This window comes from Drosophila navojoa, chromosome X, assembly GCF_054131105.1.
Source record: "Drosophila navojoa isolate 15081-1374.11 chromosome X, UAZ_NAV_1.0, whole genome shotgun sequence".
Classification (NCBI taxonomy): Eukaryota; Metazoa; Arthropoda; class Insecta; order Diptera; family Drosophilidae; genus Drosophila; species Drosophila navojoa.
The window spans coordinates 17,961,029-17,984,152 of NC_142895.1; the positions used below are offsets into that span (position 1 = coordinate 17,961,029).

At 43.5% G+C, this 23,124-nt stretch overlaps 1 protein-coding gene across 1 annotated transcript in view; it reads right to left on the reverse strand.

The window, feature by feature from the left end:
- LOC115564802 (uncharacterized) overlaps positions 1-17,583 on the reverse strand; it is a 120,083-nt gene extending 102,500 nt beyond the window's left edge. Inside the window, exon 1 of the mRNA XM_089264162.1 lies at positions 17,574-17,583. The gene's annotated coding sequence lies outside the window, so the exon portion shown is untranslated. The remainder of the gene's footprint in view (positions 1-17,573) is intronic.
- Positions 17,584-23,124: the final 5,541 nt, after the last annotated feature.

Genomic DNA, 23,124 nt, shown 5'->3' on the forward strand with positions numbered 1-23,124 from the left:
AATTTAAGTATATTAATTGCTTGATAAAAAGCCAAATGCCCGCCATTTAAAACAACATTTAAATATTTTGTCAAATGCGAAAGCAACAAAAAGGTAAATAAATAAATAAAAAGGAGCAGAGAGTAAAAGCGAAAACAGCAACAATAAAAAAAATATCTCTTAATATTAAATGGCAGCTGAACAACAATTTGATATTCGATACATTTTGGGGCCGGCACAAAAAACCGGGCAAAACCAAATCTTGTGCAATCGAGTTGATTGTCAAACAATTTGCGAGTGGATTCTCGATGGTTAATTAATGGGGCCGGCTATTGAAAAGGCGCGCACCACTGTGGGGCGCGGATGGTGTCCACGGCTCGTGTAAGTTGTGGCCCCAGCTCACGCAGCTCCAGCGCCCTGCCGCCTCCTGCCGCCTCCTGCCGCCTCCTGCCGCCTCCTGCCTGGCCCTGCGTTTGCATTTCGCACCAATCGCAGGTTCGTCATTTACATTTTGTTTTGTTTGCTGTTTTTTTATTCAATTACGTTTTTTGGCTGGACTTTTGCAAGCGATACGAAAAAACAACGTAGGGAGCACGGAGTGTGCGTGTTTTTCACTTTTTTCTGTTTTTATTTATTTTTTTTTTGTGCTCGCAATGATGCAGTTCTGTAGCTGCTCCGTGGCGCGTTTTGTAATATTCCCCAATGCCAGTTTGACGCAAAAACTTTTTGCGCAACAGCAAACCGGAATCACAACAGCAACAGCAACAAAAGCAAACAGCAGCAGCGGCAGCAGCGGCAGCAAAAAGAAGCTAACATTTTGGCATTTAATTGGAAAATGAAATTTAACGCTTGTGCAATGCACGGGGCGAACGTGGCGTATACGCGATGGGCTCGCTTATTTCAGTCAGAAGCAATTTGTGGGGCAATCAGCGACGCGACGCCGTCACAGCTACCAGGTAATATCCGAGCATAATATATATTTTAAATATGTGTATATATATACTTTATATATATATATAAGTTTGTATATATTTTCATTTGTTTTTTTGTTCTATCCCAACGGTCCCCACTTTTAGAAGCTGACGTGTCAAGTGCTCGCTCAGCTCAGTCTCAGTCCCCCGCTCTCTCTCTCTCTCTCTCTCTCACTCTCTGTGGAGCACATCTCAGTCCCTGCAGCTGCTGTCCGACTGTCCAGCTGCCCGGCTGTCCCATTGCTTGTGCAATTTTGCGAAATGACTGGGAATTCATTTGACAAATTGTGCTTGGGCGCGGGGCGCACAAAGTCAAAGTCAAAGCAGATAGGAAGCCAGTCAGCCAGCCAGCTTTACTGTCTGCATTCGTTTCGTGCTCTGTCATTGGTTAAACAAGTGGCAAAATTAAATTTAACAATCTGCGAGCGGGGCACGGGAACGGGCATCGGCTGTGGCACGAGCCGGCAGCCTGAGCTGATGCCACATTGTTTAAAGTGCTTAACAAGCAGCTGACCGCACACCTTGCCTTGCCTTGCCCCTGCCCCCGCCCCTGTCCCTGCCCCTGCTGCCGCCTCGTTCGCTGCAAACTCACTCAAAGAAGTGGCATGAAAAATGAAATGAAAACCAACAAGTAACCACAATCATTGCTCGACTCGCCACTCGTTAGCAGAGACAGCAACCGGCAGTGGCAGCAGTGGCAGCAGCAGCAATTGGAACAGTGCCACTGTCCTTTACACTGTCCACCCCTACCACCCCTCCCCGCCTCCCCCAGGTTAGGGCGCTGAACTCATTTGGCTTTGGTGTTGGTCTGCTTAGTGCTTGGTGCAAAAGTGCTACAAGTGCAGGGCAGTCCGTCAACCCATCCGTCCATCCGTCCATCCGTCTATCCGTCCATCAGTCTGTCTGTCAGTCAGTCAGCATCTTCCTCGCTCCTCCTCCTCTCTCTCTCTTTCTTGCGCTCTCGTAAACACTCTTCCGTTTTGCAGTCATTCAAGTTCAGGCTGGCTTTTGATTTGTGGCACTGACACTTCTAGTCCTTGGAATGGGCTTTGATTTTGTGGTCGCTCTGCCTGTCTGTCGGTCCCAACCCAACACCACTCGGCACCGCATGCACCACTCGCATTAAGTAATTACTTTCTTGTGCTGCAGCCGACGAAATGCGAACTCACTGGATTGATGCACTGCGCCTCCGCTCAAGCCACGCATCCGAGCCCTAAACAGACAAAGTGACCTGCACTAATTAACGAGTCACAGAATGCTAAAAGTATTGCACTCCGATGTCGTCGAGGCGTCGGGGCGTGGCGGACGTGGCCCACTTAAAAAGTTGCTGCTGCTGCATCAAAACGTGGCACTTGATTGAAAATCTGTTTACGCTCCTCAGTCCGAATTGCGCTGAGTAGACTCGCATTTGCCTTCGACTAGCTGGCAATGGATTCCCATAATTGAAGTAACTTTCATAAGGATTATTATTATTATTTTTTTATACCCTGAACCCATTGAAAATGGGAAATCAGGGTATAATGGTTTTGTTAAAATGTATGTAACAGGCAGAAGGAGGCGTGGCAGACCCCACAAAGTATATATATTCTTGATCAGGGCGACGAGCTGAGTCGATTTAGCCCTGTCCGTCTGTCTGTCCGTCCGTCCGTCCGTCCGTCCGTCCGTCCGTCCGTCTGTCCGTATGTTTGAACGCGTCGATTTCAGAAGATATAAGAGCTAGAGACTTCAACTTTTTTTTAAAATGTCCGTATATATCACGCGGATATCGAGTTTATCACTAAAAAACGATAACTCATTCCGATACTTTTTTATCGATAAAAAACCTTATCGAAGATCAGTTAAAAAATTATATCTCCTACATCTTTCAAGCTACAGTCTCCAAATTTAAAATGTATATTAAGACGCATGTCATACAATTTCGGTTTTTGTTAAAATTTACCCCCCACCCCTAAATCCACCCCCTCACCCTCATCTTTGTAAAAGTCGTATATCAAATACTAGAGACTTGTGATTCGGTATACACATACATTTTAACATTATGATTACGTTCTGAAAGTTTCATTACGATCGTACGTCTAGAAATTAAATTATTCAACAAATAAGTTCTCATAATATTGCCAACACTGCAGCGCAACCCAAGCGAAATCGCCTGTATATGTGAGTGTGTGTGTGTGCGTGTATTTGTTTGCATGAGTGCGTGTGTGGGTGCTAATTATTATTGAAATATCAGTTGCTTGTAGGGTTCAGGGGATCTCGTAGTCGAGCAGTCTCGACTAGAGCTTTCTTACTTGTTTTTTTTTGAATATTATTATTATTATTTATTTTATTATTTGATTGAAAAGTAATAACATATATGAATGAATAGTAAAAATATAAATAAACAAAGTAAAAATGATAATAATAATAATAATAATTGAATAATAAAAATAAATAATAATAAAAATAAATAATAATAAAACTTAAATATTCTAATTTACTTCAAATTTTATATATACTTTATATATATTTTAAAATAAATAGTAAATAAATAAATAGCGATCAAATTTCATTTTACAAATTTATTGCAGCCCTAAGCAAGCGAAAAATAAATAAAAATAATGTTAACAAATTTTAAATAAATAAAAATAAAATAATAAATAAATTTACTGAATAATAAGTTCTTTTATTTAAATATATTATTATACAATATATGTAGTTATATTTGAAAAATGCGGCATTAATTTATCGGGTAAATATAATCTATGCTCGTATAGTAGCTTTTGCATTCAATTCATTCCTAACTTGATTTTCTGATAAATTCTGATATATTTTAAATTAAATTTAAAATTTACATTAATTTAAATTAAATTTGTAAAATATTTATATTTTATATATGCCCTCCTCAAATCTGTGAGCCGAGCTGGAGATATATATATATTCCCATTGCATTTTCAGCCCAGTATCAATATAGCCAGCTGCAGGAGCTCAGACTCGTCTGCACAGGAACAAACAAGTCCTTTACATCCTGTCGCACCTGTCTCTCGTCTCATAGCAACAGCAAACTGCGAAAACATTTACAAAGGCACCTTTCACTTGGCCAAAGACTTGAATTTGATCGCAAATTCATTTTACTTTGTGTATTTTAAGTGTTTCGGAATTATTTTCACTTAATATTGAAAAGCGAAGAGAAAATAGCTGATGCAGCCAATGGTGCTCAGCTAGACTACGAGGCCAACTATTTATGCTGTTTCGGGTCGTTGCTGGCTCATTGGAAAAACAGTTTTCCACTGCCACTCCAGCTCCAGCTCCTGCTGCTCCTGCTCTGTGTGTAACATATGCCTTGCATTGGATTATGACTGCAAATGTGAAACAATTTGGCCAGCCGAACATGGACATGCTTAACTAGAGGGCGGCCCGGCACGGGCTTAGATAGCGGCTCGTTGGTCTTTCGAATGCCAAGGATGCTGCTGCTCCTGCCGCTGCTCCTGCTGCTGCTCCTGTTGTTGGCAATTGGCAATGCAAAGGAATAACTTTGCTTATTGCATTGAAATGCAATTGAGATTCGCAGCCAGAGCCGTGTGGAGGCGGGAAGGGCAAAGACTCAGCCCGGCGCTCTCGCAGAGGCCCAACAATATCTAGCATATATAGTATTTTTGTAAGGCGAATGCGAAATAAATTTTCCACAGCAGCAGCCAAAAAGCGGAAATTTCCTACATAATTTCGTTGGTGTATTTTATTATAAATAATTTTTTCTACCAATTTTGTTCTGTATTTTTATTCTATGTATTTCTTTTTTTTTTTCAAAAAATTGCAAAGTAAAAGCGCGCGGCCAGCGACTGACAGATGAAAGCAGCTGGAAGGACTGGTCAAAAAATGTATAGAGAAGCGAAAAAAAGAAAAAAAAAAAAAGCAAGTAAGCCTTATGACCACTCAATAAGAGGAAGCAGAGCCAAGGACATGCCCGAGCAGATGATGAAAATATGTTAGCTGTGGATGGATGGCCATGGAACAGAGGGCGACGCCAAGGGACGGCTGGGCATGGGAGGAGGGGCGTCGATTCCGATGCTGAGCGAAATATAAATAAATATAAAGAAAATAAGTGCATGCCACAACCAGAAACACTCAAAGTTTATGAAATGCGCGTCGCCGCCAAAGTTTTCTTATTTTTTTGTTGTTGAACATTTTCTCTCTCTTCTTCTTCTACTTCTGCTTGGTCCTTTGGCTTTGGCGTGGCCGGTATATGTATGTATATAAAACAAAGTGGAGGCCAAGGATTAGGACACATGTGCGCTGCTCTCTCTGTGTGTGTGTGTGTGTGTCTGTCCGTCTGTCCGTCTGTCTGTGTATCGCCAATTACTGTGTCTGTTTGAGCGTACAAAGCGTTTTATGAACCAACTCCGGACCTGATATACCCGTCAACAACCTCTTCTTTCACTTCAGTCCGGCCCGCCCCTTCCGCCCATTGTCGTTGGACGACTCGCATTTGGGATGCAAGGCACGCCGCCTGGACTTTGTCGAATAACTTGCCGCCGTGGTCATCCTCAACGTCGACGTCGTCACCTTTGCTACTATTGCTCTTAAAGTTCTCTTCTCCTTCTTCTTTCTCGCTGGTTTTTCTTTTTTCGATTTTCGTTTTTGATTTTATTGCCGATTGACCAACTTTTTAGGTCGATTGGCTCGGCAGTTGGCAGTTGGCTCGGCCAAATGACAAGACAGTTGCCCCAGATAAGCATTGCAGTGGCTCTAACGGACACACGAGCCACCTGATTGGAATTGGACAGGTCGCGGCCACAATCCGATTGCCGACTACATACGATTAGACTCTAAAGTGACCCAAGTCCAGCTGGAGCCTAATGCCATTAAAGCTGCTCAAAGTCCATATAAAAAAAAAAAAAAATAACGACGTTTCAATTTATCGATTAACTAAATCCCCCCCTAATGACATTAGCCAAGGAGACTGAGCTGGAGCGATGCATGGCGAGCGAAGGTGAGTTTCTATATACTGCATCCAAGTACTTACATCATTAATTCGAAAGAAGACTCAGTTTGAGGACCTTTTCGAGAAATAATCAAGCACAGATAACATTGTGGGAGCCGCATTGCTGCCAGCAGTAATCTGTGCTAATGCAAGCCGAGCCCCAATTATCGAGTTAGGCCTACCCACAACGATATTATTCGCCAGAAAGGGCGCCAAAGTTACGCACTCCGCAGGGATTCAAGGCGTTGATGGGGGACTGGCAGCCCCTGGAGACGATTTGTAGAATTCCAGCTCTCAAAAGTGAATTAGGCTACATCGAATCAGGGCGCGCAGCTTTGCCGGCTTTGGAATTAGCATCGGAATTAGAATCAGAATAAGAGTCGGAATGACGTTCAGGTTGAGAATCTTGGATCAGCTGAAGCTGAAAACAAAAGACAAGTTCAGTTTGTAAGAGTTTGTAGCGTTCCTTCCGGGCCTCACATGCAGCGCAACGACAACAATGCCGCACACACATAGACAGACAGTGGCTCTAGGCTGAGCAGCATAATAAATGCGTGATTATTTGTAGGTTTTATTAGGTGAGCGCTCAACACGCCAGCAGGAGGCGGCAGCCACAGCCACAGGATTCGACAATAGAGGAACAGTTGAAGTTGTGCGGCCCCAACTTGGGCAGTGCAGCACATGAAGCCGGGCGTACCGGAAGCCAGCTGCCATGAGGCTGCACGGCGGCAACCAAAGGAATTGAGGTAATCCTACAAGCAGAGTCCTCGGCACAGTCGTAACTTGAATTTGTTTTCCATGTCGAGCAGCTGAAGCGGCGCCTCAAGTGCCAGCTCTGCTTGCGGCTCGGCTTGGCCTGGGGCTTGGAGTTTGGGGCATGGGCACAACGAACTCCGGACGGCTACATAACGGAAACAGACAATGGCAGACATTGTTTATTACACAAAATAAGTTATTGTTAATAAAAATGTTACCTGTGCGCGGGCGGCGAGCAGCAGGGGCAATGCCGTCGGAGATCTCAATACACAGAAGTAAATCCCATACTGATATGCTGCCGGATGCGGGTCGGACGGAGGGTGGGCTTATGGAAGGACGTCTCCTTTTTCATTGTTTGTTTGCGCAATTCGTGTGCAAGTCTCCTGCTGTATTTTGCCTAAGCGCCACCCAAGCTGTTACTCCTCCTTGGCCATCCTACCCGCTCGCCCCTGCCCCCGCCCATTACACGACCCCTACGACCAACACTTTACAAATCCAGCCAATTGGTTGCCGTCTGCAACTGAGCTTATGGCCCGGCATTAGCGCTGAGCCAGAGCCACCTGTTGTTGGCTGCCTCAGATAGACCCACAGATAGCCCCACTTGCCGACACCGTATTTGCTCTCCAGCTTGCAGCTTAGACGCTTTGGCGCGTCAAATTAACTAAGCTCCTGCTCGAATTCGCCTTTATTTCTGTATCAACGCATGCTGTGCTGTTGTTGCTTGAACACTGTCTATAGCTGTTGCTCTCATGACCAATCTCTAACTGTCCTGTGAGCACTCTGTTTGCTATTTGCTGTTGATGCAACTAGTGAGGTGTTGACTAGTGTGTATAATCAGCATTACTGGTGACTGATGACTGATGACTGATGACTGATGACTGATGACTAACGACGACTAATGACTAACGACTAATGACTGATGACTGATGACTGATGACTAATGACTAACGACTAATGACTGATGACTGATGACTGATGACTGATGACTGATGACTGATGACTGATGACTGATGACTGATGACTGATGACTGATGACTGATGACTGATGACTGATGACTGATGACTGATGACTGATGACTGATGACTGATGACTGATGACTGATGACTGATGACTGATGACTAATGACTAATAACTAATTACTAATAACTAATGACTAATGTTTAATGACTAATGACTAATGACTAATGACTAATGACTAATGACTAATGACTAATGACTAATGACTAATGACTAATGACTAATGACTAATGACTAATGACTAATGACTAATGACTAATGACTAATGACTAATGACTAATGACTAATGACTAATGACTAATGACTAATGACTAATGACTAATGACTAATGACTAATGACTAATGACTAATGACTAATGACTAATGACTAATGACTGATGACTGATGACTGATGACTGATGACTGATGACTGATGACTGATGACTGATGACTGATGACTAATGACTAACGACTAATGACTGATGACTGATGACTGATGACTGATGACTGATGACTGATGACTGATGACTGATGACTGATGACTGATGACTGATGACTGATGACTGATGACTGATGACTGATGACTGATGACTGATGACTGATGACTGATGACTGATGACTGATGACTAATGACTAATAACTAATTACTAATAACTAATGACTAATGTTTAATGACTAATGACTAATGACTAATGACTAATGACTAATGACTAATGACTAATGACTAATGACTAATGACTAATGACTAATGACTAATGACTAATGACTAATGACTAATGACTAATGACTAATGACTAATGACTAATGACTAATGACTAATGACTAATGACTAATGACTAATGACTAATGACTAATGACTAATGACTAATGACTAATGACTAATGACTAATCACTAATGACTAATGACTAATGTTTAATGACTAATGACTAATTACTAATTACTAATGACTAATGTTTAATGACTAATGACTAATGTGTAATGACTAATGAATAATGCCTAATGACAAACACCTATACAACTCTCCTACTAATATTGCTATTACTATAACTATTTCTACATACTACTACTACTATTGCTATTACTATAACTATTTCTAGTAGTATGTACTACTACTACTACTACTACTATTGCTATTGCTATTATGGTTAGCATCAGCTTAAGTTTTTCATTAATTGTGCAGTTTCTTTGAAGCTGCTATTTTTGCTGTCGCTGCTATTAGTCGAGGAATTTAAGTTCTGGCATTTCTGCCACCTGGCCACACCTCGCTGCGCCCTCCTCGCAGGCAACTGCGAGTCGCATCGCTGGAGCTGAAAATACTCTTGACTTAAAAGAGCCTCTGGCGTAACATGAAATTACAAATTTTGGCAGCACTAAAAACCCAAATTGTATGCGCGAGTGCAGTGCATGTGTGTGCATTTGTTGTGCGTGTATGGGTTTGTGTGTGTGTGTGGGTGCATGCGTTCAACAGGAGTCTTCAAAAATGCGCGCATGTCGCGAGCGCAAAGTTTATTGCACCATATTTTCTCGGCCGGCATACGCACAAACACCCAGCACACACACACAGACACAGACACAGACATATGTGAGCTATGTACGCACACTCGCTTGCAGTTTTTATCACACACAAGCAACAAAAATATTTGTCTTCCTCCTTTTTGGCGTGCCAACTTTGCTGGCAACTGGCAACTGGCAAAAATTGTAGGCAAATTTCGTCGAAAGCCGACAACAGGACGTTGTCGGGACAATTTTGGCGATTTACGTTGCCAACACTAGCACACTCACACACACACACCAGCACACACACACACACACACAGTGATGCTTTGAAATATGGCTGGCAATGGGCAGTGAGGCTGGTGCTCCGTTTTTGGGGGCGTCTCTGCACTGCGAGTTGCGATTGCAGTCTGGTGCGTTTTGTTGCCGGTCGCAATGCGACAATTAAACACACAGAGCACCAGAAAGCTGTGCTGCCGTCCCCTCCGTTCCTAACTCCCCCCTTCTTCACCATCCATTCTTGTTCCCTCAGTTTAGACCCCCTCTGCAGGACTGTCAACACTTTCGGCGGGCGCCCGTGGTGCGAGCTGCCAGCTGGAAGCGGGACAGCTGGCAGCCGGCAAGCGGCTCAGCGGACTCACGACAACTAACGAAGCTAAACGCATGCAAACAGCAAGCCCCCAAATGCATTTAAAGGCATGCCCAAAAGCTGTGTAGAGCAGCGAACCCAAATGAATGCTGCTGATATATCGAGTGTGCAACGCACGGTCAGAGCAACAAAAAAAAAGGAAACTGGAATGAAACGGGGAAAACATGGAGGCAAAACATGATCCAAATACGAGCACCTAACGCCACAGTGCCAAATTGCAGTTGGCTAAGAGAAATTTGTTGGTCAAAAGGCAGCAGACATTCAGACGAGTTATGGTTATGGCCATGGCCATCAGACGGAATACTCATGTTAATTGAAAGCACAGCCAAGATCAGCAGCTGCTTTTCCAGATATGTAAATGAATATATGTGTATAACAGCCGAGTATGTAAGGTAAATATAAGATATGATGCTACTAAGAGTAGACGGAAGAAATTGATGGGACTGGAAACATTAAAAGTTTTACTTTGATATATTACAAGAGTTGGTGATCAATTTGCGATTTCTTCTTGACTTGGCCTATAGAAGGAGAAGATGAAGGTGAAGAAGCAGATGACGTGACATTAAAGAAACATGTCTTATCCTTTATATAACATACATATATGTATATATAATTTTATATCTTTTATCATCAAAGACAGATAAAATTAACAGAGAACTGTAAAGTAGGACTACAAAACTATCGATGGCTTCTAAGATCGATAGCTTCCATATTAATCTGTAGTCGGCCAAAGGGAATTAAAGTCGGAAGCACTATATCTTTCTATCGATAGCTAACTATAATGCTATTGATACTTGAGCATGGATATATGATTTTATGTGAATCTACGAAAATAAGCGATAGTCTATCGATACAAAATAAGATTCATTTTGTGATACGAAGTGAGCACGAGCAGCTGTATAGTTTGGTATAGGATTTAAAGAGAATAAAGAGTTAAGGTTGGAGTCTTACAGCTGACCGATACTATCAATGGTGTCAGCGATAGTTTTAACAGCTCAACTGTGCGCACTCTAGCTGGGGTACGCTCAAGTATTTAGCTAAATATCGTAAACTAATTAAGTTCAGAGCCTTCCACAAAGCAAGCGCAGTCGATCTATCGCAAAAATGCATGCTTGCCGATACTATCAGTAGTGCCATCGATAGTATTAGCAGCGGACTTTGTTAGGCTGCCTTGCCTCAGATTCGATTGGCCAACTGCGCCTTAGTCTGCTCTTAAGTAGAGATTAACGCCTCGGAATTAGCTGTAGTCGTTTGATATGGCCCTAATTAGTTGCTGGCAGTGAAATTAATGAGTTGGCCAGCTTATGAGGCTGGCTAATTAGCATTAATTAACATAAGTGCGTTGCTCGCTCCTTGTTTTGCCACACAATAATTGTTAAAATAGGGCCACGCCTTGCGCCCCTCAATCTCAATCTGCCACAGCCTCACCTGAGCTCTGCAACTAAATACCTGTGCAGCTGCTGGCTGTTTGCATTGATGAATATTTGAAATTAGATTGCGCCAGCAAGCACTGCAACTGACGTTGTCCGTCACTTGTTTTGGCTCCGGGATCGAGCAATTAATCTTTGTCCCCATTGCAGCTGCAGCTGCACCTGACTCGCTCACTCACTCACTCGCTCACTCACTCACTCACTGACTGTGAATTGTTGCTAGCCGTTGTTGCATTCGCATCAATGTTCATTTGATGTTCGATGTTTGTCCGTTAACAGTTTGTGATTTCATTTAAGTATTTCATTGGGATTTCGACTGCTGTGCCTGACAGAGCACTCCCAGCTGCCCAGTGGCTCACATATGTATGTATGTATATGTAAATCACAAACGCATTCAGCTCCACTGTGGCCGTTGCAGCTGAAGCTAATGACTATTTGGTGTTTAATGTGGCAGCCACACAGCTTGACACGTTTATAAAGGAGCACACACAGTTAACATACACATACACGCCTCTCTGTGTGTGTGTGTGTGTAGTGAGTATCTGGTCAAAGGAATGAAAGCTGAATGACGTTTGGCTGGGGCATGCAAATGATTTTGATAGCTTGCTCGAATATCCCTTTGAATGTTAATGGCATTGCTTGAAATTTGGTCATATTTATGGCTCGAATGTGGCTAGAAAACCAGAAATAGACACACACACACACACACGCACACAAATACTATACTATCTATTACATAAATATAACATATGCAAATGCCACAAATATTTTGCCTCTAAATGTCTGACACAAAAGATGGAATAGAAGATTATCCAGTTGAAAATTACATATATATATGTAATATATAAAGAGTTATATAAAGAGAATTCAAAAGGAAATATTAGAACTAAAACATAAAACATACTTAAAACCAAGTTAAACAGATTTAAATAAAACTAGTTTAATATAAATGAAAAATAAAATAAATTATTGTACAATATTTATTCTTGGCATCATTATTGCAATAGCAGTTAGATGAAAAATACCAGATATGCTAGGGTATCTGCTAGTCGAACAGGCTTGTATGGGGCGCGTCTTTCCTTTGCTTGTATTGGGGTTCGTTAAAGCCACGTCAAGTGAGATTTGGTTTAAGCAAACGAACTGCTTCACATGGATGCTGTGTGCTGCTGTCCACGTTGTAATCAACAGGCTCGTTAAGGTGAACACACACACACACGCACACGCACGCACAGTCGTGGAGCTCGTCATTTGTCTGGCAGCCATTTAAGCCGATTGATTGACGCTAATAAAAATGTACAACACAAAAGCGCAACAATGCGGATGCCCAGCAATGTATGGGGATGGGCTGGGATGGGCTGGGCTGGGCGTTGAGTTGGCGCCGGCAGGAGGCGGGCAGGAGGCGCACTGCCTTTTCAGCTAACTTCCGTTTGCCGTTGGCACTTTAGCAACAATGGGCAGGGCCTAGGCCATAAACGACGGCCGGAAGTGAGGCATAAAGCAGCAGCTGCCTTGCAAATCGTGCGCTCATTGAAGGCAGCTGCCAAACCGGCGGAAGCGATCGCGGTTGGCCGGACGCCTGCCTGGGCATGGGCGTTGCACTTTCACTGAAAATCACATGGCGGCAACAATAAGGAAGTCGCATGTGAAAGGCCGCCAGCAGCAGCTAAAGAAGCACACACACACACACACACACACACGCACACGCACGCGAGCGACGCGTCGTCCAAGGCGTAAGAATGAGCAGAGCAAAAAGTGGTGCAGGCTGACAGCGGCTGTTGACTATTTATGAACTGAAAGCCCTGCAGTAGTTTAGCTCCAAAAACACACGCACACACACACACACACAGCAGAGCACAATGCATTAGCAGCCGAGCCTGGGCCAGAGGCTCGCATTAAGTTGAAACCACTTTTCGACTTGTCGCTCGTGCCACTTGGCAATTTCAAAGGCGTTGAATTGGAGTCAAAGTCAAGCGCAGATGCCGAGGCCAAGCCGCAGCCGAGCCCAGAGTCGAAGCGAGCAGAGCAGAGCAGTGGAGCCGCCATTAGCTCAACTGGTTTGAGCCTTAAAGCAGCAGTTGAATGAATAAAGGCTCATTTAAAGCGTCGTCAATGCTCACACACACACAGAGAGAGAAATATATATATATAAACGTGCTTAATTTCGTTTATATTTCCCAATTGCAAATTTTTCCAGTTTTTCTTAATTGCGCCTAGGCGTATGCAATGGGAAATTGGCAGCGCTTGTTCGAGCTTTGATGTTGTGCATGAATGGCTTCCCACAGTATGTATATCTCTCTCTTTCACCCCCACTCTCCCTCCCCCTCTCTCTCTCTCTCTCTCTCTCTCTCTCTGTGTGTGTGCGTCGGCCTGTGTCTTCGTTGAGCTTCTTTCATACGTTTTAATTGCATTTGTATAGCAAACTCATATTTATATAAGCCGTGCATATGAAATTGTTTATTTTGCGTTCGATAAATCGAAGGAAATTAAAACGAAAAACTCGCTGGAATGAAACAAGAATTTATTTGTTGTGCCAGGCAGCCGCTAATTGCATTATTGTTGCGCTTTTGATTTTGATTTTTATCAATTGTATTATATTTCTGTACCAAAATCAATCTCTCTGTGTGTGTATTATATTTCATTGCATTGGAATTGCCAAAAATATCGAAGGGAAAAGGGCGAATCGACAATGTTTGATTCAATATTTGCCAACAGCTTATGCCTGTTCAATAATCGACAGTCAAAGTGTAATCGAATATGCTCAACTATGTTAACGGCCATTGTTTAGCGCACGCTACACGCTACACACTGCAGAGGCAATCGGATAATTTCCAGTTCGAGTATTTATCGCAGAGTTAATAAATATATCAATTATTTCCACTTGGGCTGCCGCAGGAGCATCTCCTCGAAATGCCAGCCTGCATTCCATATGAGGAAGAAGAGCTTCGTGACTCTGATTCGCACTCTGTGCATGGCTGTGCACTTCACTTACCTTCACTTGCGCTTGACGTGGCAAAAGAGCCCAGCTTCGACTCGTTAAGTACAATTTAATCCCGAAGACGCGTGCTCCAAACTATTTAATATCGAACGCATTTGGAGCCTTGTTATAAATTGAACGATTTAAGAAAGTTTTTGGGGGCGCGTGTTAATGCCTCATTGCAAGTTTGTAGTATTTGGGGATTCGGCTTTCGAGTTGCTGCCGCAGCCGCAGCAGCAGCCGCAGCCACAGGCATCGATGCTTTTGTGCTGTAGACTCAAACAAGATCTTCGAGTAACTAACCGCGTGGCAAGAAAAACTTTTGCTTTGGGACTCTGGAGCTGCTGCTGCTGTTGCTGCTGTTGCACTTGCACTTCAGAGACGCCGCTCGAGCACCAAGCCCCGCCTCCTGCCAGTGCCCGCCCAGCTAATAACAGTTGCAATGCGAGCCCTGCTCGACGAACAAAAACGATTTACGCTGAAAGTGGCTGCATTGGAGTAAAGTTACCCTTTAGTCGGCGGCCCGGCATACGCCAGGTTAGGCCACACATCCCCAAGCTCGACTCGCCTCGCCTCCCCTCGCCCCGACTCGACTCCAGCAAAGTTCTGCGCTCAGCGTTTTAATTTAATACAAAAACTTTAGCCCGCCGCTCAACCTAGGCCGGGTTCAAGCACACACAGGACCAGCTGCACATGCTGCTGCTGGCAATTGAACTTGCCCAGGAGCCGGGCGCTGCGGGCCGTGCACTGAGTGCATTTATTTCAAGTCAAGTTTGTTGATTTGTCGCCCCACAAATTCCAAGGCGACATTGCAACTGCTTCGCCGTCGTCTTCGCCGTCGTCTTCGTATTCGTCTTCCTCTTCATATTCTACTTGTTCTACAATTAATGCAAATTGTATACGAGAACTGAAAGTTTGAAATAATTTATATGAGAGCCGCAGACATCACATGAACGACTTTAACACAATCCGTGTTTATATTCTCTTTGAAATTATGGCAGCTATGGAATGCCAAGGGAGAGGGGAGAGGGGAGGGCGGACATAGCTTGACCCAATGCAAAAGAACATTGCAATAAGCCAATATTCATCCCTTTCGAGGCGCCCCTAAAAAAAAAAGGTAATAAAACAAAAAGGAAAATAACCGAACGGCCTCCTGTCCGTCTAAATATAGATCCTTTGGCCAAGTCGAGCCCAGCTGTCCTGACTTTTGCCACACGAAAACTTGGAGCAGGAGCTGGAGTCGAGCAGAGGCCAGGAAACATTGCTCGCTTCCTCCGGCCAACTACTTACAATATTATTTTATAACTTGTCATCTGCTGTTTGACAGCCTCTGCTTTCCACCTGGCAACATTATGTCCGCATTACGCATATGTCATCCATTCCAGCCATGAGATCGACCTTTTCCTTCTTCGCTTTTCGGCTGCTTTATCTGCTGGCCGGGACATGTAAGCGGGCAGGTGTGTCGAAAGGACAAGGGGCGTGGTTAGGGCGAGGCGACGAAAAAGGGCAAATTGAGAGGACAGGATGCCGTCCTGCCGTCCTGCTGTCCCACTGTCCTGGCATTCACTAATAAAATTCGTGTTTCAAGTTTTACGACTTGCTGACAAATAAATGCGTAGACAAATTTAATGAACGGCGGAAATGTCTTTTCATTCTGTTTGGCAGTCGCCGGCCAGCGTTGCCTAGGCCCCGGGGCCTGAGACCTTTTTTAAGCCAACGGCAATGGCGACCTATAAAAATTACGGCCCGGATAGAAATCAAACCTTAAACACAGCCACAGTAAACAACAACGAATACAAATTCGAATGGTGAATGGCGAATGTGAATGGTGAATGGTGAATGTGAATGTGAATGCGAATACGACTACAAATACTCGTGCATATGTTTTGCTGTGGCTGCCCGGCAAATGGCAAATAAAATAATGCGCACTTAGAGGACCGCAAAAGGCCAACCGCTTGTCGTCTGTCGCCTGTTGGCGGGCCGGACGAGGAGGGGGTGGATGGCTGTCGGCGGAGGCGAGGAAGTGAAATAAATGATAACAATAAAATATAAATAAATAAATAAAATTAACTCATAACCACTTAGACAACCGGATCGAGTCCGAGCCGGAGTCCCAGCAGAGCAGAGCGGAGCGGAGCTCTGGCCAAATGATGACCCATGTCCCGCCGAGTTCCGGCCAGCCCACGAGTCCTTGCTGCAACTAAACACAAAATAATTTAGTGACCGCCCGCAAACGAGCGACTGAAACGGATGTGCGCTGAATGTGGAAGGACCCGGCCAGGACGGACCCGGACCAAACCAGCACAGTCCACAGCCAAAGGACAATAGACGCACGCTAATGTGATGCTCTGTCTCTACACCACACACACATACACATACATAAGTCTCCCTCTCTCTCTCTCTCTGTGTGTGTGTGACACTTCTTGGTGGCTGATGCCGCTTCAAAAATTCCATCGCAGCCACCGCCACCGCCACCGCCGACACACGACTCGGAAACCTTCATTTATCAAGTTGACATTTTAATTTATTAAAACAAAATGAAATGAAATGAAATGAAATGAGACGCACTGGGAACGGGCGCTGGACATGGTTAGAATGGGATCTGCGGGCAGGCCCATTCGAGCCTAGACATAAGACTCTTGTTCACTTTCGCGCATCCGGACAAGCTGTTTGTGATGTGCCGTTAGATATTATGTGTACATACATATACATATGTATATAGATGTGTGTATTTTGGTACCGTTTCATACCCTGCATCCTTTCAAAATGGGATTTATGAATAGGATTGTTTTCAAAAAGTGAAACTCAGTCGGGAGAAGGCGTGGCTGAATCTATAAAGTATATGTATTCTTGAGCAGGACAACGAGCTGAGCTGATATAGCTATGCTCTGATGTAGTACGGCTGTCTGTGCATCTATTAGTGGAGTCGTTCCGGTTCCGTATACGTCTATCTGTCCGTACAGTCAGTCTGTCCGTCAGTCCATCTATGAGTCTGTTCGTTTGTTTATCTTTCCATACATCACGCTGTTCGTCTGTCCCTCGAAGAGTCTGTCCGTCTATCCGTCCTAGCATTAGTCAGTCCGTCCGTCTTTCCCCTTGTCCGTCTATCAGGTTATGCGTCCGTCCGTTTCGCCATCCACCCATCTATCAGTCTGTTCGCCCATCCGTCCGTCTATCAATCAACCTCCCCGTCCCTCCATCAATCCGCCTCACCGTCCGTTAGCTCCTCCATAAGTCTCTCCGTCCGTCACAAATCACAGATATTAGACTAGAAATGCTAAATATTAGACTAAAAATAAATAATTTTGATTAGGTAAAGTACAGGGTATTATCTAGTCGTCCACGCCCGCCTCAAGCACTCGAACTTGTTTCCTCTGCTCCAATCCCACTAAAGAGCCGCAACTGAAGACGTTAAGCATGAGCAAATCCCCACTAGAGAATTCCGAGCACTGGGCTAATTACAAGGGAGTTAGTTCAAGTGAATACTGTACAGTGAAGCTCTATATATACAGACTCATAGATGCAGGCCGCAAAAGCAATATACCTTAGCTGACTTTGTCAATTGGGCTCAAGCGTCTAAGTCAATGGCTGCAGCAGCTGGTTAAGGCCCATAAAAAGTTGATGCGGCCAGCTCTGGAATCGGCTTGAGCCTTGCCTGAATTTACATTTTTCTTGGCCATAAATTCCACATGTTGTACGATGTTGGCTTAAAGACGCTCAGCAAAATGTTTCAGCTGCTGAAGCATTTTTTAATTTACATAAATTTTAATAGCGAAAATTTGAAAACGCTTTCCAGTTTTTTATTATTGTGGGCGTTGTCCTTGCTAACAAATAAAAAAAAAAAATATTAATAATAATATATTACGAAAAAATAACAAAATGCGCATCGAAACGCATAATAAAATATAATTTGGAGCGAACGGTGTGCTGCCCGCCGTACCCAGCTCCAAGCAGAGGCGCAGCCGAACGAATTCGATTTGGCGGCAGAGCACAAATTGTTTGTGGCCAGGAGTGGCAGGAGTGAGTCCTGGCGGATGCTCTGGCCACGTGACTGCAAATTCATGGAATTTCAGGCCGGCAAACAATTTAGTATTCAAAAATGTTGCGAGCCATTAAAGCAGCTTAGAGTCTTCGCATTTGCCAAAGAGCCAACAACAAAATGTACGTATATATATAGACGCCTACGGCGGACTGGACAATGGCAATGGTTGTGGAAGGCAGCATTTATTGAAGGGGTTCTCTTCTCTTTTTGGCGCAATTGGCGCCAGTGAATGCCGCAGAATGCCTTTCTGAGCGAATGCTTCTGGCGCCTTGATTCATTCCCCTTCCAGCAAACGGACTGCACGTTGGTTCGCGCTCTGCGGCGTAAATTGCTTTCCATTTGTTGTCAGGGCCAACAGCTGGACTGGGCCAAGATGTTGCGCCCACAGCTGCCATGCAACGGGGCGTGGCTGAGGCAACTTAAAAATATGAAAACATTTCACAAATTAAAAGGAGTTTCAGCGATGAAAAACTGGAATGCGGTTGAGCTGCTGGCAGGTGCGAATTGCAAGCCTCCCACCTGCCACGCGCCCCCTCGGGCAACAGGGCATAAGTGCATGCTGTGAAGGAAATCTATTCGAGCCGCAGTGACTAATGAATGCTGCAAATGGAGCCGGCGTCAATCATTGGCAGATTGATGATGTGGCTTTAACGCTCAAGAAATCAGAGCTTGACCTACAGGAGACGCGTACTTTTGTGACTGACTGTGTGGATGGGAAATAAATATGCATTACACTCATACCCATGCAAGTTGAAATGAATAACGTGCGGATGCCTAGCCTGATGTGCGAATATGCTGGGCATTTTAGAGCCGTTAAGCCCAGCGATGGCACTACCGATAGTATCGACGGGTGTTTATGCCTGCCGTGGATTGTTCGATACTAAATAGACGTTGAGCCTGAGGGTAATATTGAATATTGTAGCCATGCCCTATGCCTGAGCTCATGTGCATGAGAGCTTTATTAATTAAATATTAAAAAAAGTGAAAATGTAATAAAAAAAAAGTAAAAAGTACTAAAAAAAGTACTAAAAAAGTAAAATAAAAAAATAAATAATAATAATAATAATAATAATAATAATAATAATAATAATAATAATAATAATAATAATAATATTAATAATAATAATAATAATAATAATAATAATAATAATAATAATAATAATAATAATAATAATAATAATAATAATAATAATAATAATAATAATAAAAATATAAAAATAATTAAATATTTTTATAGCACTTAGTATTATTTATTTTTTATTATTTAAAAAAATGGGTTTTGATTTGTTTTTATTTGTTTTTTTTTTATTTTTATTATTTAATTTTTATTTATTTTATTTGTTATATATTGAAGCATAATATGAACGAGAATTTTCTGCAGTTAATTTGAAAAAATGAAATGAAAATAATGTAAGATTTTTATCGTAATTAATTTTTTTCTATTTACAAATTTTTTATTTTATATTATTATTTTTTTTTGTAATAAACACATAAAAAAGAACAATTGTGGATCAAATAATTATAATTATAATTAAAAAAAAAATAAATAAATAAAATAATAATAAATAAAATAATAATAATAAAATAATATTATTAAATGAATATATTTCAATATATTTCTATTGCCATTAACTGATGAAATGAAATGTTCTTTATTATTTATTTAAACTAAATTATTTTCTAATGCAATAGGCTGTTCAGACTATCGATAGCGCCATCGATAGTATTTGAGCAGCCGTCGAATGATTTCACAGCTCTGTGAGTGCTTCGGTTAAACTTCAGCCGGAATCGCTTAGCTCTAGCAAATCATTTGATTTGCCAAGCCTTATCACAAGGTGGCATGACTAATCCGTTTGCTGTGCGGCAAATCCTTTGCTCTGGTTACACAATTGAACACATGTCCAATTAGCAATTGGCTTCGACTCCTGCTGCTGCTCCTGCTCCTGCTGCTGCTGCTGCTACTGCTATTGCCTAAGGTCCAACGCTTGCAGTCGTTGCTGCATTTCTACCTTGCTACAAGACCGCAAATGGCCACAGCCGGAACGAGCCGGGCCAAATGAATCCATGCCATGGCCTGGCCGTGTGGACGATGGGGCGTGTCCGCGCTGCAGCTGAATGTTTGGCCGGCCGTTAGCGATATGCTTTTACCGTTGGCAGCCGAACATTAACCAAAGTGGTCGCGCTCCATTTTCAACCGGATTTTAATGGTTATGCTACTTATCATGTTCTACAACGACTGCGAACGGCAGCGAACACATCGACAACGCGGGCCTAGCAGCAGCTCCCTTACACTGGGGCGGGATGAGCATATTGTATCGGAAATTGTTGCATTTGTAGGCTTTAGCGGGAGTTCCAAGCTGAATAGAGGAGGCAAGCGAGCGAGTGCTATTGAGGGGGTTTATATATAGGTATGGGATTTGGTATAGTCGGTGCACTGCATTTGCTATGATTCCAGAATGGAATTTCTCTACCTCTCTATTCCTCTCTGTCTCGCTCCCTCTATATATGTATATCTCTATATATGTGTACATATATCCCTCTCTCTCTCTCCATCTCTCTGTCTTTTTTACTATACATCTCTCTATACAGTATATCTTTCACTTTCGATCTCTTTCTCACTTCTCTATCTATAACCTTCTTCGTCTCTCTCTCTCTCTCTCTCACTGTCTCTATCTATAACCTTCTTCGTTTCTCTCTCTCTCTCTCTCTCTCTCTATATCCTTCTTTGTCTCTCTCTCCCTCTCAAACCTTCTCTGTCTCTCTCTCTCTCTCCCTCTCGCTCTATAACGAGAGAGACAACTTCAATTTCTGCCTCTCGCATTCCCTATACATATCCCTTCTCTGTCTTTCTTACCCTATTATATTTTATTCTCTTTGCATATACTTTATTCTCTCTCCTTCTCTCCGGACATATATATTAAATATATCTCTCATTATCGCTGTGACCTCCTCTCTCTTCTTTATGCCTCTTTGTCACGTTCTGTATTCTTCTTTCTATACCTTTCTCACAGTCTCTCCCTTTCTTTCTCTCCTTCCCTCTCTCTTGCCCTACGTTTCTTCCGCTTTCCATCTCTCTCTCTCGCAAGCTCTCCCTCTTTACACCTCTTTCTCTCTCTCTCTCTATTTTAGTCCCCCTTCACTTCTTAGGGTATCTGCTAGTCGTACCGTCTCAACTCTTGTACCCTGACTCTTTTTCTCTGCTTTTTGGTTTTTGGTAAGGTGCAGCAGCCATTCAACAGCAGCTCGCGCCAGCGAAGCTCTCGTGGCTACCATTTTTTGCTGGCCAAATGGCCAACTGGCCAAATGGTAATGCACAGCGAGTGGGGCGTGATTCAGTAATGGAAAACCCAAAATAAAAAACAAGGCAGAAAAAAGGTGGCACAAAAAAAAAAAAAAAGGAGACTGACCCAAATATGTTTGCGCAAATGAGTTTGGCGGCCATTTAATGATTTGTTTGCTTAGCTCGAAATCGAATTACGAAAGGACAAAAAAAAAAGGGGAGAAAACCAAACGAACCCATTGCAGGCCGAAGGACTCGCGTCCTGGCTAACCAGGTGGACATCGCACGTATGTAATTTGTCGTCTGCGGCGGAAATTTGCACGGAACCAGCACACAAAACAGAAGCAACAGCAGCGGCAGCAGCAGCAGCAGCAGCAACAGCAGCGGCAGCGGCGGCAGGAAAATAAAAAACACAACAAAATAAAAAGGCAGAGATTCCTGACCAGGTTAGCAGCCCAGTCGAGGCCCGTCTTGACCCGCAGGCACTGCAAATGCTGTCTATAAATAAATTAGCATGGCAAACAAGTTGGTAACTTTGCTGATCTCTCTCTGTGTGTGTGCAGGTGTAGGTATGTGTGTGTGTGTGTGTGCGGCTTGTTACGGCTAAAAAGCTGTTTCCGCAATGAGTTTGCTTCCTGTCCATAAGGACATCGGCTGTGGGATGGGGGATGGGGGATGGGGCATGTGGCTGCTGCCATTGACAACTCAGCTAAAACTAAATGTGTTGCACGACACTGCTGCAAAATGTAGGCAGCGCCGCTGACATTGTGGGCGTGGCAGTTGTACCAGTAGCGCAACGACAAAAAAAAAAATCTAATTTCCTGTGAACAACATAAAGTAAATGTTTCAAAAGTGACGCCCCTGGGCCAGTGAGGAGGGCATAGACACACACACGCCTGTGTGTGTGTGTGACAACACTGCCACTAGCATTGGTGGTAACAAATGCTCGACGCTGCTCGCCATTTTCCATTTTGGGCCTGGCACATTTTTGCCGCCTCTGGCATAAGTTATGAGCGGCGACCAACAGCTGCGGGGCCCAACAGGAAGCAGCAGGCGGGAGGTGGCGGGGGGCAGCGATTGCAGCAGCCATGGGTGGGGCAGAGGGGGGGCTGTCGGCTATGGGACTCGTCGCAGCTCGTCTTCTACACGCTGTAACTGGCATGAAACATGTGACCAAAGTCGTTGGCGAAGCCGCGACAGCTCTGACCAGCACACACACGCTGCCGCCCCCTGTCGGCGGCAGACGAAACCACAGGTCAGCAGCGGCAACAGCAGCGAGAATGAAATAAAATGTATACTACGAAAAAAAGAAAAATAGAAAACGTCACAAGAAAAATATCCAAAAATACAAAGAGAGCAAACGAGCAACAGCAACGACGGAAAAATGCCAAACAAAGCGAAAAAACGTTTAACGAAGCGTCGAAAAAAGGAATTGCGCAGATTATTTAAGCACGAGGCAATTTCTGGAGTTGTACACAACAAAAGGGATACACAGCCGCAGCTGTGTGTGTGTCTGTGTGTGTGTGTGTGTTAGCCTAGGCTAGCCCAGCCCTGTCCAGGGCGCGCGTCAAGTGAGTGATAAATTTAATGAAGC